Raw genomic sequence first — 14,534 nt, 5'->3', positions numbered from 1 at the left:
GATTAAAGGCAGTATAAACAATGAGGAAATAACACTGCTCAATATGTCTGCACCAAGTGGCATAGCATCCAAATTCATAAAGGAGAAACTGGCAGAGCTCAAGAAGGAAATAGATAGTAAAACCATACTAGTGGGAGATCTAAATATTCCTCTTTCAGATCCAGATGAATCAAACCGAAAAATAAATAAGAAAGAGGTAAGAGAGGTGAATGAAGTCCTAGAAAAATTAGATTTAATTGATATGTGGAGAAAAATAAATAGGGACAAAAAGGAATACACCTTCTTTTCAGCTGCACATGGCACATTCACAAAGATTGACCATGTTATAGGGCATAGAATCATTGCAAACAAATGCAAAAGAGCAGAAAGAATAAATGTAACCTTCTCAGATCATAATGCAATAAAATAATAATTAGTAAGGGCACCTGGACAGGCAAATCAAAAAGTAATTGGAAATTAAATAATATGATTCTCCAAAACCAATTTGTCAAAGAAGAAATCAAAGAAACAATCAACAATTTTATTGAAGAGAATGACAATGATGAGACATCCTAACAAACTCTGTGGGATGCAGCCAAGGCAGTACTCAGGGGGAAATGTATATCCTTGAGTGCATATATTAACAAATTAAGAAGGGGAGAGATTAATGAATTGGGCATGCAACTCAAAAAATTAGAAAGCGAGCAAATTAAAAATCCCCAGATTAAAACTAAATGAGAAATACTAAAAATCAAGGGAGAAATTAATAAAATCAAAAGTAAAAGAACTATTGAATTAATCAATAAGACTAGAAGCTGGTATTTTGAAAAAAACAGATAAAATAGACAAAGTACTGGTCAATCTAATAAAAAAAGGAAAGAAGAAAACCAAATTGCCAGTATCAAAGATGAAAAGGGAGACCTCACCTCTAAAGAAGGGGAAATTAAGGCAATCATTAAAAACTATTTTGCCCAATTATATGGCAATAAATATAACAATTTAGGAGGTATGGATGAATATTTACAAAAACATAAACTGCCTAGATTAATAGCAGAAGAAATAGAATACCTAAATAATCCCATAACAGAAAAAGAAATTGAACAAGCCATCAAAGAACTCCCTAAGAAAAAATCGCCAGGGCCTGATGGATTCACAAGTGAATTCTATCAGACATTCAAAGAGCAACTAATCCTAATACTATACAAATTATTTGATATGATAAGCAAAGAAGGAGTCCTACCAAATTCCTTTTATGACAAAAATATGGTACTGATTCCAAAGCCAGGGAGATCAAAAACAGAAAGAAAACTACAGACCAATCTCCCTAATGAACATAGATGCAAAAATCTTAAATAGAATACTAGCAAAGAGACTCCAGCAAGTAATTAAGAACATCATCCACCATGATCAGGTGGAATTTTTACCAGGAATGCAATGTTGGTTCAACATTAGGAAAACCATCCACATAATTGACCATATCAACAGTCTAACCAACAAAAATCACATGATTATCTCAATAGATGCTGAAAAAACCTTTGACAAAATACAACATCCATTCCTACTGAAAACACTGAAAAGTATAGGACTAGAAGGACCTTTCCTAAACATAATAAACAGTATATACCTAAAACCATCAACAAACATCATATGCAATGGGGATAAATTAGAAGCCTTCCCAATAAGATCAGGAGTGAAACAAGGATGCCCATTTTCTCCTCTATTATTTAACATTGCACTATAAACACTAGCAGTAGCAATTAGGGAAGAAAAAGAAATTGAAGGTATCAAAATAGGCAAGGAGGAGACTAAGCTATCACTCTTTGCAGATGATATGATGGTCTACTTAAAAAATCCTAGAGAATCAACTAAGAAACTTGTAGAAATAATCAACAACTTTAGCAAAGTTGCAGGATACAAAATAAATGCACATAAATCATCATCATTTCTATACATTTCCAACACATTAAAGCAGCAAGAAGTAGAGAACACCATTTAAAATCACCCTAGACAATATAAAATACTTAGGAATCTATCTACCAAAACAAACACAGCAATTATACGAAAACAACTACAAAACTACTAAGAAACTACAAAACACTTTCCAAGCAAATAAAACTGGATCTAAACCACTGGAAAGCTATTGATTTCTCATGGGTAGGACCAGCTAACATAATAAAAATGACCATTCTACCCAAATTAATATACGTATTTAGTGCCATACCTATCAAACTACCAAAAAACTTCTTTACTGAATTAGAAAAAACTATAACAAATTTCATTTGGAATAACTACAGATGAAGAATATCAAGGGAAATAATGAAAAAAATGTGAAGGAAGGGGGCCTAGCAGTACCAGATATTGAACTATACTATAAAGCAGCAGTCATCAAAACAATATGGTACTGGGTAAGAGACAGAGAGGAGGATCAGTGGAATAGACTTGGGGTAAATGACATCAGCAAGACAGTGTATAATAAACCCAAAGAGCCCAACTTTTGGGACATGAATCCACTATTTGACAAAAACTGCTGGGAAATTTGGAAAACAATATGGGAGAGATTAGGTCTAGATCAACATCTCACATCCTACACCAAGATAAATTCAGAATGGGTGAATGACTTGAATATAAAGAGGGAAACTATAAACAAGTTAAGTGAACACAGAATAGTATACTTGTCAGATCTGTGGGAAAGGAAAGACTTTAAAACCTAGCAAGAGTTAGAGAAAATTACAAAATGTAAATAAAATGGTTTTGATTATATTAAACTAAAAAGGTTTTGTACAAACAAAAACAATGTAGTCAAAACCAGGAGGGAAACAACAAATTGGGAAAAAATCTTTATAATGAAAAACTCTGACAGGGGTCTAATTATTAAAATATATAAGGAGTTAAAGCAATTGTATAAAAAATCAAGCCATTCCCCAATTGATAAATGGGCAAGAGACATGAATAGGCAATTTTCAGGTAAAGCAATCAAAAGTATCAATAAGCACATGAGAAAGTGTTCTAAATCTCTAATAATTAGAGAAATGCAAATCAAAACAACTCTGAGGTATCACCTCACACCTAGCAGATTGGCTAAAATGAAAGAAGAGGAGAGTAATGAATGTTGGAGGGGATGTGGCAATACTGGGACATTAATGCATTGCTGGTGGAGCTGTGAACTGATCCAGCCATTCTGGCTGGCAATTTGGAATCATGCTCAAAGGGCTATAAAAGAATGCCTGCCCTTTGATCCAGCCATACCATTATTGGGTCTGTACCCCAAAGAGATCATAGATAAACAGACTTGTATAAAAATATTTATAGCTGGCCTTTTTGTGGTGGCAAAAACCTGGAAAAGGAGGGTATGTCCTTCAATTGAGGAATGGCTGAACAAACTGTGGTATATGCTTGTGATGGAATACTATTGTGCTGAAAGGAATAATAAACTGGAGGAGTTCCAGGTGAACTGGAAAGACCTCCAGGAAGTGATGCAGAGTGAAAGGAGCAGAGCCAGAAGAACATTGTATACACAGACTGATATACTATGGTTAAATTGATTGTAATGGGCTTCTGTACCAGCAACAATGTAATGACCCAGGACAGCTCTGAGGGATTTATGGTAAAGAACGCTACCCAGATTCGGAGGAAGGACTGCAGGAGAGGAAACATATAAGAAAAACAACTGCTTGAACGCATGGGTCGGGGTGGACATGATTGAGGATGTGGACTCAAAACTACCACACCAATACAACTACCAACAATTTGGAAATAGGTCTTGATCAAGGACACATGACAAAACCAGTGGAAATGTGCATTGGCCATGGGTGGGAGTAGTGCGGGGGTGAAGGGGAAAGTAGGAGCATGAATCATGTAACCATGTTAAAATGAGTATTAATAAATGTTTAAATTAAAAAATATATATAAAATAAAAAAGGCATAGATTTTAGGTCAAGAAGAAATTTATAATCAGTGAAAGTACTGTATTATTTTGAAAATTGATTTCACTCTGATTTCTGTTTCCTATCCTATCTCCTATTACAGGTACATTTTCCAACATATCAGGATCCAAAATATAATCATTTGTCAAACAATTTCCCAGGATCATTTATCTCCATGAAATTGTGTACCAGAGTATTGGAAATCACATTTAAAAAAGGGTAAAAAATGTATGTATGCATACTATAAATGGTGTGCATGTCCATGAGGCACGATACTAATATTAAGAGCTAGCATTTATATGGCATCTTTTATGTGCCATGTAATGTGCTAATGCTTTACAGATATCTCATTTTATCCTCAAAACAACCCTGAAAGCTAGTTATTATTATCCCCATTTTACAAATGAAGAAATTGAGGCAGGCTGAGTTTTTTTTTTAATAACTTGCTTAGTGTCATATAGCCAGTTAAGTATCTAAGGCCAGATTTAAATTCAGGACTTCCTGACTTCAGGCCCAGTGTTTTATTCACAAAGTCACCTAACTTCATGGAATTATACAGAAATGGCAATAAGCAGGTAACCAGTTAATACCACAGGCCATGAAATCTTTTAAGTCTATAGAATTAGAGTGTGCAGAAAGAATATGTGGTCTCAAGTCACAAGAAAGGGGTGAGTTAACTAATAGTTAAATCCCATCTTGAGCCAGAACATGACTTTGTGCATATATTATTTGCTGAATATTCTAGCAGGAAACAAAGGAAATTGTACCTGCTCAGCAATGCGTGCAAGATTGTTTTCTTGTTATTACTCTTTATTTCAGTCTCAATTAAATATTTTACTACTTCAGTGCATGGCTCCTGCTTGGTCTGTTTGCAAGGCAAACATCGGATTTAATTAACCTTAAAAGTCCCTCTCTACCTGAGTATATCAGATTGCCATCTGAGGCAAAGAAGGTGATTTACCAGCTGAGATAAATTATGCAATTGAAGATACCTCCATGAATTAAACCTTCATTTCCATGAATTCCAGAGTGAGTAGAAAATAGTTAATATATGTGTAAAGTTAAATATCACATAGTAAAATTGGTTTGAGTGAGAGAGGAACAAACTAGGATGCAAGATGATTTCATAGAAGGGGAAAAAAAAGAATTGATTGGAGCAGAAGTGAAGACCTCATGTTTAATATGCCCTTTGGAAAGCCAGTAATGGTAGAAGGGAATGAACAATTTGACTTCAGAGGATGCAGGTAGAAATTCTACGTCCATAAACTTTCTGGGTTTGGCACATAAAATGACCTCCTTGGACTTTTTTTTTTAAATCTGCAAAATAAGGGAGCTTGATTTGATGGCCTCTGAGATGCCATCTAGTTCTCAATCCTATATTTGGACAATCAAAAAGAGGCATGAAAGGCATTCCAGGCAAAAGAGAGAAAACATGGATTACGCTAGAAGGGATATCAAGAAGTAAAGTATTTTGGACTGAGATCTTAATAAGTCTGCCAAACCAACCACAACAAAAACACAACTGTTTTTTGTAGCACACCTGCCCTAAGTTGTATGTCTGCATATTTATCCCCAAATAGAATACCTTAATTTATAATTCTCCCAATGAACACAAGTCCTGAATCTTCTCCAGAGTTTTAAAAGATTAGTCTCTATAAATGTCTAGTCCTTTATTCTCGGAATTAATTCTTTTGTGTTGATCTCAAAGTAGGTATACAGTTTAAAATATCAACCAATAAACATTTATTAAGCTCCTACTATGTGCCAAGTGCTGTGCTTGGTGCTAGAGGCTAAAATAAAATGAGGAAAAATATATTCCCTTACTTCAAGGAGAGTACAGTCTAATGAGAGAGACAATGTGCAAATAAATATATAGAAATTCAATTATATACAGTATAAATAGGAAATAATTAACAAAGTGAAGGCCTTAGAATTAAGAGGGATTGCAAAAGACTTCCTGTTGAATGTAGGATTTAGGATTTTTAAAATGTTGAGACTTAAAGGAAGCCAGGAAGCAGATGGGGAGAGATTAGGAGATTTCAGATCATTCTATCCAGGAACATCTGGAGCTAAGAGATGGAATGTTTCGTTCTTGGAACAGGAAGGAGACCAATATCACTGGATTAAAGAATACCAGTCAGAGAATAGGGCAATATGGAACTCACTGTTTGGCAAAAACTGCTAGAAAAAGTGCAAATCACTATGGAAAAATTTGGTTTAGATCATTATCTCACACTTTATACCTAGATAAGGTCAAAATGTATTTGTGATTTAAATATACAGAATGATATTATGAGTAAATTAGAGGAATATAGAATAATTTACCTGTCATATCTATGGAGAAGGGAAGAATTTATGACTAAACAAGAGATAGAGAACATTATAAGTGTAAAAAGAATAATTTTTTATTATATTACATTTAACTTTCTTTTGTACAAACAGAACCAATGCAAGGAAGTTTAGAAGGGAAACAAATTGGGGAAAAATTCATAACAAGTTTCTCTGATAAAGGTCTCCTTTTTATAATATATAAAGAACTAAGTCAAATTTCTGAGAATGCAAGTCATTCACCAATTAACAAAATGGTCAAAGGATATGAATAGACAATTTTCAGATGAAGAAATCAAAGGTATCAATGATCATATAAAAGTGCTCTAAATTCCTCTTGATTAGAGAAGTACAAATCAAAATAACTCTGAGGTACCACCTCACACCTATCAGATTGGCCAATATGAGAATAAAGGAAAATGATAAATGATGGAAGGGATGTGGCCAAATTGGGATACTAATGCATTGTTGATGGAGTTGTAAACTGATCCAACCATTCTGGAGGACAATTTGGAATTATGTCCAAAGGACTATAAAAGAATGCATATCGTTTGATCTGGTAATATAATTACTAGGTCTGTACCCCCAAATGAATAAAAAAATGGGAAATGACCTGTTTTTACAAAAATATTTACTGTGTTCTCTTTGTGGTGGCAAAAAAGGAAACTAAAGGGATGTTCTTCAATTGAGGAATGGCTGAATAAATTATGTGACAGTGATAGAATACTACTGTTCTATAAAGAATGATGAACAGGATGATTTCAGAAATAGCTGGATAGACTTCCATGAACTGATGCCGAATGAAATAAGGAGAATCAGGTAAACATTGTACACAGTAACAGCAATATTGTGTCATGATTCAATGTGACAGATTTTACTACTAATAGCAGTAGAATGATCCAGAACAAATATGAGGGACTTAAGGGAAAAAAGTATACTATCCTTCTCCAGAGAAAGAACTATTGGAGTAAGAATGCAAATGGAACTACATGATTTATCATTTGTTAATTTGTGTATAAGTTTTGGGACTTTGTTTTTATAAGATTAATCACAAAATGAATATTTTGCAAATATATTTTATGTAATAATACATGTATAACCCAGATCAAATTGCTTGCCAAGTCTAGGGAGGGTAAGGGAAAAGAAAAGAGAGAGAAAATTTGAATTATATAACTTCAGAAAATTTATGTGGAAAATTGTTACATGTAATTTGGAATAAATAAAAAATAAAAAAAAATTTTAATAAAGAATGTAAGGCATTCTGGAAATGTAAGAGGAGACTAGGCTAAGAAGGGCTTTGGATGCTATACTGGTGATTGTTTTTATCCCAGAGACCAAAGTAACCATATGGAGTTTATTGAGCATAGGAGTGCCATGGAGGTACATGAACTTCAGTAAAATCACTTTAGTATCTGAATGGAGGGTGAATTGGAGTGGGGAGAGACCTGAGATGATCAGACTCACCAACAGGATACTGGGATAGTCCAGAAAGGAGATGATTAGGGTTTGTAGTGGTCGCATCAGCAGAGGATAAAAGGAGGTATATTTGAGAGAAATTGCAAAGGTAAAAATGATATATGGGGATGAGAGATAGTGAAGATTTCAGGATATAAAATATTTTAAGGAAAGGTCATGCAGTAGAATAAATCTTGAATTTGTAGTTAAAAGAATTTGAGTTCCAAATCTGACTTTGCTATTTAATGTGTGATCTTGGTTAAGTTACTTATCCTTTGTAGGCATGAACTTACTCATATGTAAAATTAGTGGTTAAGACTCTATGACTGCTACATTTTGTTCTCCATCTTGAGCTATTATATTAGCACACCAAACACAGAATTATGTATGCGCAGGCTCTTACTAAAACTGTCGATCTCTAGCCATTATGGAAGGCAATATGGAATTATGCACAAAGGGCTTCAAAAGAATACATGATCCAACAATACCACTACTAGGTTTGTACCTGAAAGAGATAATAAGGAAAAATACTTGTACAAAAATATTCATAGCCACACTATTTGTGGTAGCAAAAACTGGAAAATGAAGGATTGTCCCTTGATTGGACAATGGCTGAGCAAATTGTGGTATCTGATGGTGATGGAATACTACTATACTGCAAGGATTGATGATCTAGACAACAGTCAGCAACCATTTTGGCCGTGAGAGCCATAAACGCCTGGGGAAGGAGGAAGATGGAGGCAGAAGGCGCTGGAATATGGGGCAGGGGCTGAATGGCCCTATGAGGCACATCCTGGGGCTCTGCCCAGACTGGCCAGTTGGGAGGTGGAGCCAGATATGGCTCAATAGCCATACATTTCTGACCGCTGATTTAGAGGATTTCCATATGAACTAGGAGAACCTCAATGAACTGATGCAGAGTGAAATAAGTAGAACCAGGACAACACTGTATACAGAAAGTGAAACATTGTGAAACAATTCGATGTAGTGGGCTTTGCTACTAGTAGCAATGAAACAAGCTAGGACACTCCTGAAGGTCTTACAGGAAAGAATGCTCACCACATTGAGAGAAAGAACTATTGGAGTAGAAATGTAAAAGCAAAACATGATATCACTTATCATATGTATATATGGGTGTGTAATTTGGGGTTTAGGCTTTAAAAAATCACTTTATAGCAAAAAAAAGAATAATGTGGAAATAGGTATCAAGTGATAACATTTGTATAACCCAGTGGAATTACTTGTTAGCTCTTGGTGGGGAAGAGGGGAGGGAAAGAAAAGGAATCATGTAAATACCCCAAAATATTTAAAAATAAAAAATAAAACTCAATCTACACATATTTGTCAAGTGCCTAATCTTGGAAGCCACTGTGCTCATTCAATCAGCCAAGGAACATTTATTAAGGACCTACTGTGTGACAGGCAATGTTTTAAATGCTGGGAACATAAGGAAAGGTAAAAAATAAAACAAAATAGTCCTGCTGCTATGAAGCTCATAGTATCATATGAGACACAGCCTAAATAAATAACTATGTATAAAGAAACTATATATATATATATGATGAATGGAAAATAATCCACAGAGAATAGACACTAAAATTGAGAGGTCAGGAAAAACCTTTTATAGAAGGCATCTTGAATGAAGGCAGGAGAAGGCAGGAGGTAGAGATGTGGAGAGAGATAATGATATACATGCAGGATAGTCAGTGAAAAGGCTTAGAATGATCCTCCCTTCCCCTTGTTCATTAACATTACAGCATAAGTAGTAGATCCTGGGAGTACCAAGACTGAGACTTGCCAACAAATGATTACCTATAAGGCAGGCACTCAAGAGTACAGGATAGTGTAGAATTGAACTGGTTCATGAAGGGTCAAGATACCAAATCATGATGATAATACAATAGGTGTAAAAGACTTTCTATGTGAGATGGAAATGACTGAAGCGTCAAGATCTCTCTTACCAAGTCTGAGTTGACCCTTTCAGTCTTGCCATGACCTTTGCATTTCATGTGTCCCCTGAAAAATTAAGTAAGTTTTCTTAATTTCTAATTTCTCAGTTCTTTCTGGAATTCTGGTATCCAGAGACTCCCATGACTCATTCTATTCCTCTAAAAAGCCCCTTACTTTAATTTTCAGTCTTATTTTTCTGCAACATCTTAACCTCTTTATTATTCTCATGTTTCATAACTTCTCATGAGACACATCCTGATAGGTGACATTGTATTGCAGTTTGCAACCTTGTTGGTAAGATGACAAAATCCTAGGAGTTTATGTTCTTAGAGGTCTTTTAGCATAACCCTATCTAAATACAAATCTCTATGACATGCTTTCAAAATGCCAAATAGCCACTAGTAAATGTCTATCTATGGGGAATTCGTTATCACCCAGGATATCTTATTCTATTTTTAGCTTTTAAATAGTTCTAATCATTAGGGAGATTTTCCTAACAAGTCTTTATCTGCCCTCTAGAGTTCCGTATTTATTGCTTCTGGTAATCTAGTCATTTCTCTCTCTCTCTCTCTCTCTCTCTCTCTCTCTCTCTCTCTCTCTCTCTCTCTCTCTCTTTCTCTCTCTCTCCCTCTCAAAATAGATAGAGAGATATAACTTCAATAATGCTATTATCATCATCATGATTTTTTCATCTTTTCCAGTGCATCCTTCTAGAATGAGGTTTGGACTGTCACTCTCCTGCTATTGTTCCTTTAAATTGACATTCTACACACTCTGGCAAAGGTGGATAAAACCATTGCCTTTTCTAGTTGAATCAAAGCATTAAAATTCAAGATAATCCCCTGATGGCTCATTGAAAGTATCACCCTGCACAAATTCAGTAACAGAAATGACAATAGGAATGATATTCACTTTAACCCATTCTTATCTAATTTTGACCTCCCACACTGATTCCTTTGTGCTTTGAAAGCTTTTTGGTCCATGCAGCTTAGAGATTATGAACATTCTGGATAATATCTATATAGGATGTCATTATTAAGGGTTTTTTAATGTATTAGAGTTATGCCAGAGAGATTTGGGTCAAGGGGTCAGTCTATGATTAAGATCTGGTTCCAATAGAGTTTATTGGTCTAGTTCTACAGGAATTTTCAGTCAATTTTTTTTAAATATGGGGATTTATCTTCATTTTATGAGAGTCAACAAGCTTCTGATGTATAATTCTAGCCAGTAATAGGTAGGTGTTAAATTGTTATAGCCCGCAGTGATGGGTTGTTGTATCCACCTTCATCTTCCTTACATAATTTATAAGTGCTGTCCAGGCTCCTCTGTGGTTATCCTTTCTTTCTCTATTTTCTGATGACAGTGACCTGTTGGCAAGCTGTCATATTAAACTCCTTTCTTTTACATAAATAAATCTACGTGATTCCAGGATTTGTTCATTGCTCCTTACTTAATATATTGTTATGTACATCAATTCAGATATTGCCCATAAAATGTCTTTTGATTCGAATCTTGGATTTTAGTCATGTCCTAAGCTCCTTCTGGAGCTAAGAAACTTTTATTTTCATTACACAAATCTAATGTTATGAACTTATTAGCTGCCTTTACTATTGCTCAGGTAAGTGATGCCTGCTTCTTCCAAATTGATTATGGTAGGTTTTAAACTATTGCTCAAATGATTTTGTTGTTCCATGTGACAGCTCCTTAAATGCTGAAAGGCATTTCTAAATTGCTTATTACTAGTTCTTTCAACTGAGTTCATATGCACATTTTCTAGTATCCTCCTACTCTAAATTCTCTCATTCAGAGAAAGGCTCTGTTCGTCTGTTTACCTCTTAAAATGTGATGTCCATAGCTGGATATAATGTGATAGATGTCATCTATCTAGACTGTAATATATTCAAGTTATTGTCCAGTGTTCTTGATAGTGTGTGTGTGTGTGTATACATACATACATACACACACACTCACAAAGACACACACATTTCATTATTTCCCAATAACACATATTTTTTTCAACATTTTGAGTTCCAAATTCTCTCCCTTCTTTCTTTTTTTCCCTCCTTGAGAAGGCAAGCAATTTGATATGATTTATACCTGTGGCATTATGCAAAGCATATTTTCATATTAACCATGTTACAAAAGCACATGGAAAAATTAGAGAAAAAATTTGAAAGTATGCTTCAATTTTCATTTTCAGTTCATCAATTTTCTCTGTGGAGGTAGATAGTATTTTCATCAGTATCCTTGGGAATTGTCTTGGAACACTGTATTCATCAAAATACCTAAGTCATTCACAGTTAATAAGACTTACAATACTGCTATTTCCATGTGCAATACTTTCCTGGTTCTGCACGTTTCACTTCACTTTAGATCATGTAAGTCTTCACAGGTTTTTCTGAAATTATACTGCTCAATCATATTGTGGAGCACAAATGTACTCCATCACAATTATATGCCACAATTTGTTCAGCCATTCCTTAATTGATGAGCATCTCCTTGATTTCTAATTGTTTGCCACTACAAAAAAGTGTTTCTACAAATATTTTTGGACAAATAGATACTTTTCCCATTTTTTGGTCTCTTTGGGTAACAGAATCAGAAGTGGTATTGCTAGGTCAAAGAGTATGCACATCTTATAATCCTTTGACTAAATCTTCAAATTTTTCTCAAGACTGTTTGGATCAGTTCACAACTCTATCAGTGAATTAGTGTCTCAATGTTTCTACATTCCCTTGAGTATTTGTCATTTTCCTTTTCTGTTAGAGTCATAATTTGATATGTGTGAAGTGGCACTTCAGATTTATTATAATTTACATTTCTCTAATTGGTAATGATTTGGAATATTTTCATTTGATTATTGATAGCTCTCATTTTTTTCCTGAAAACTACTTGTCCTTTGACCATTTATCAATCATGGAATGGTGATATATATATATATATATATATATATATGTTAGGCTTTGTCCCCTATATATTTGAAAAATGAGACATTTCTCACAAAGAAACTTGTAATTTCCCCCTACTTCCTCCTTTGGCTGCATTAGTTTTGTTTGTTCAAAAGATTTTTTAAAATTTCATGTAATGAAAATCTATTTCATTAGTCATGATCCTTTCTATATTTTATCTTTCCATATACTCTTCTCTCATCCATAGATCTGACAGGTATATTTCCATACTCCCCTAATTTACTTATGATATCCCTCTTTATGTCCAAATAATTATCCATTTTGACCTTATCTTGATTTATGGTGTGAGATGCTGGTCTATGCTTAATTTCAGCAAAATTGCTTTCCAGTTTTCTTAGTAATTTTAGTCAGATGATGTGTTCTTACTCCTAATGCTTGGATCTTTGTTTTTTTGGTTTTTTTTCAGACACAAGATTACTATGGCCATTTACTTTATAGTACGAACCTAATCTATTCTATTGATCTACTACAATATTTTTAACCAGTACAAGTTTTTTTTTGATGATTAACACTTTGTAATATAGTTTGAAATATGGAACTTCTAGGATACCTTGCTTCCTTTTATTTTTTTTAACATTGATTCCCTGGATATCCCTTATGTTTTGTTCTTCCAGATGAATTTTGTTACTATTTTTACCTAGTTCTGTGAAATAATTACTTGATAGTTTTATTGGTACATTACTAAATAAATAAATTAGATAGAATTGTCATTTTTATATATTGTCTCAATCTTCCCAAGATAATTAGTCTCTCTCAAAATATTTAGATTTGCCTTTATTTGTGTGAAAAGTGCTTTGTAATCATTCATATAATCCTTGGCTTTGTCTTGGCAGGTATTCCAAGTATATTGTCTATGGTTATTTTAAAAGGAATTTTTCTTTCTATCTCTTCCTGCTGGATTTTATTGGTAGTTTATAAAATACTGATGATTTATATAGGTTTATTTTGTATCTTGCAAGTTTGCTGAAGTTTTTTATTGTTTCAACTAAGTTTTTTTAAATTTATTTTTCTGGCTCTCTCTAAGTATACCATTTGCAAAGAATGATACTTTTAGTTCTTCATTAATTATTTTAATTTCTTCAATTTCTTTTTCTAGTCTTATTGCTATAAATAACATTTTTACGTTATTCTTCAGTAAGTTTAGTCATGTCTGACTCTTCCTGGTCCTATTCTGGAAGTTTTCTTGACAGATAATGGAGAGGTTTGCCATTTTACTCTCCAACTCATTTACCAGATGATTAAACTGAGGCAAATAGGCTTAAGTAACTTGCTCAAGTTCATTCAGCTATTAAGTTTCTGAAGCTTGATTTGAATTCATGAAGATAAATTTTCCTAATTCTAAGTCTGGTACTTTATCCACTATGCCACCTAACTGCCTTTCAACATTTCTAGTACAGCATTCAATAAATAGTGGTGATAATGGATATCCTTTACTCCTGATCTTATTGAGAAGGCTTTGGACTTATTTACTTGATCTTGGTTTTAGATAGCTACTGTTTATTATTTTAAGAAAGGTTCTGCTGATTCATATGCTTTCTAGTGTTTTTCATAGTGATGGGTGTTGTATTTTGTCAAAGACCTTTTCTGCATTTATTGATATAATCATATGATTTTTGCTGTTTTTGTTATTGTTATGATTAATTATACTAATACTTTTCCTAGTATTGAATTAGCCCTGCATTCTTGGATGTTGTTTCTTTCTAAATCTAATTTCCCCTTACCTCTTTTGGTTGTCATTATAGCATTCACTTATACTGGCTTTGTAGGTTATAAAATCCCCAGACATCTTTCATTATAACCATTTTTGTGATACATCTCCCCCATATTGTACTTTAGATTTTGATTTTTTGAACCAAAATGGAGAACTTTTCATTGATACTTATTATACTTGGTTTTATTATTCAGATTATTTTTTGTTTTGTGCCAAGAT

This window comes from Gracilinanus agilis, chromosome 6 (genome assembly GCF_016433145.1).
Source record: "Gracilinanus agilis isolate LMUSP501 chromosome 6, AgileGrace, whole genome shotgun sequence".
In the NCBI taxonomy this organism is placed as follows: domain Eukaryota; kingdom Metazoa; phylum Chordata; class Mammalia; order Didelphimorphia; family Didelphidae; genus Gracilinanus; species Gracilinanus agilis.
Note: the sequence above shows the minus strand (reverse complement) of the source record.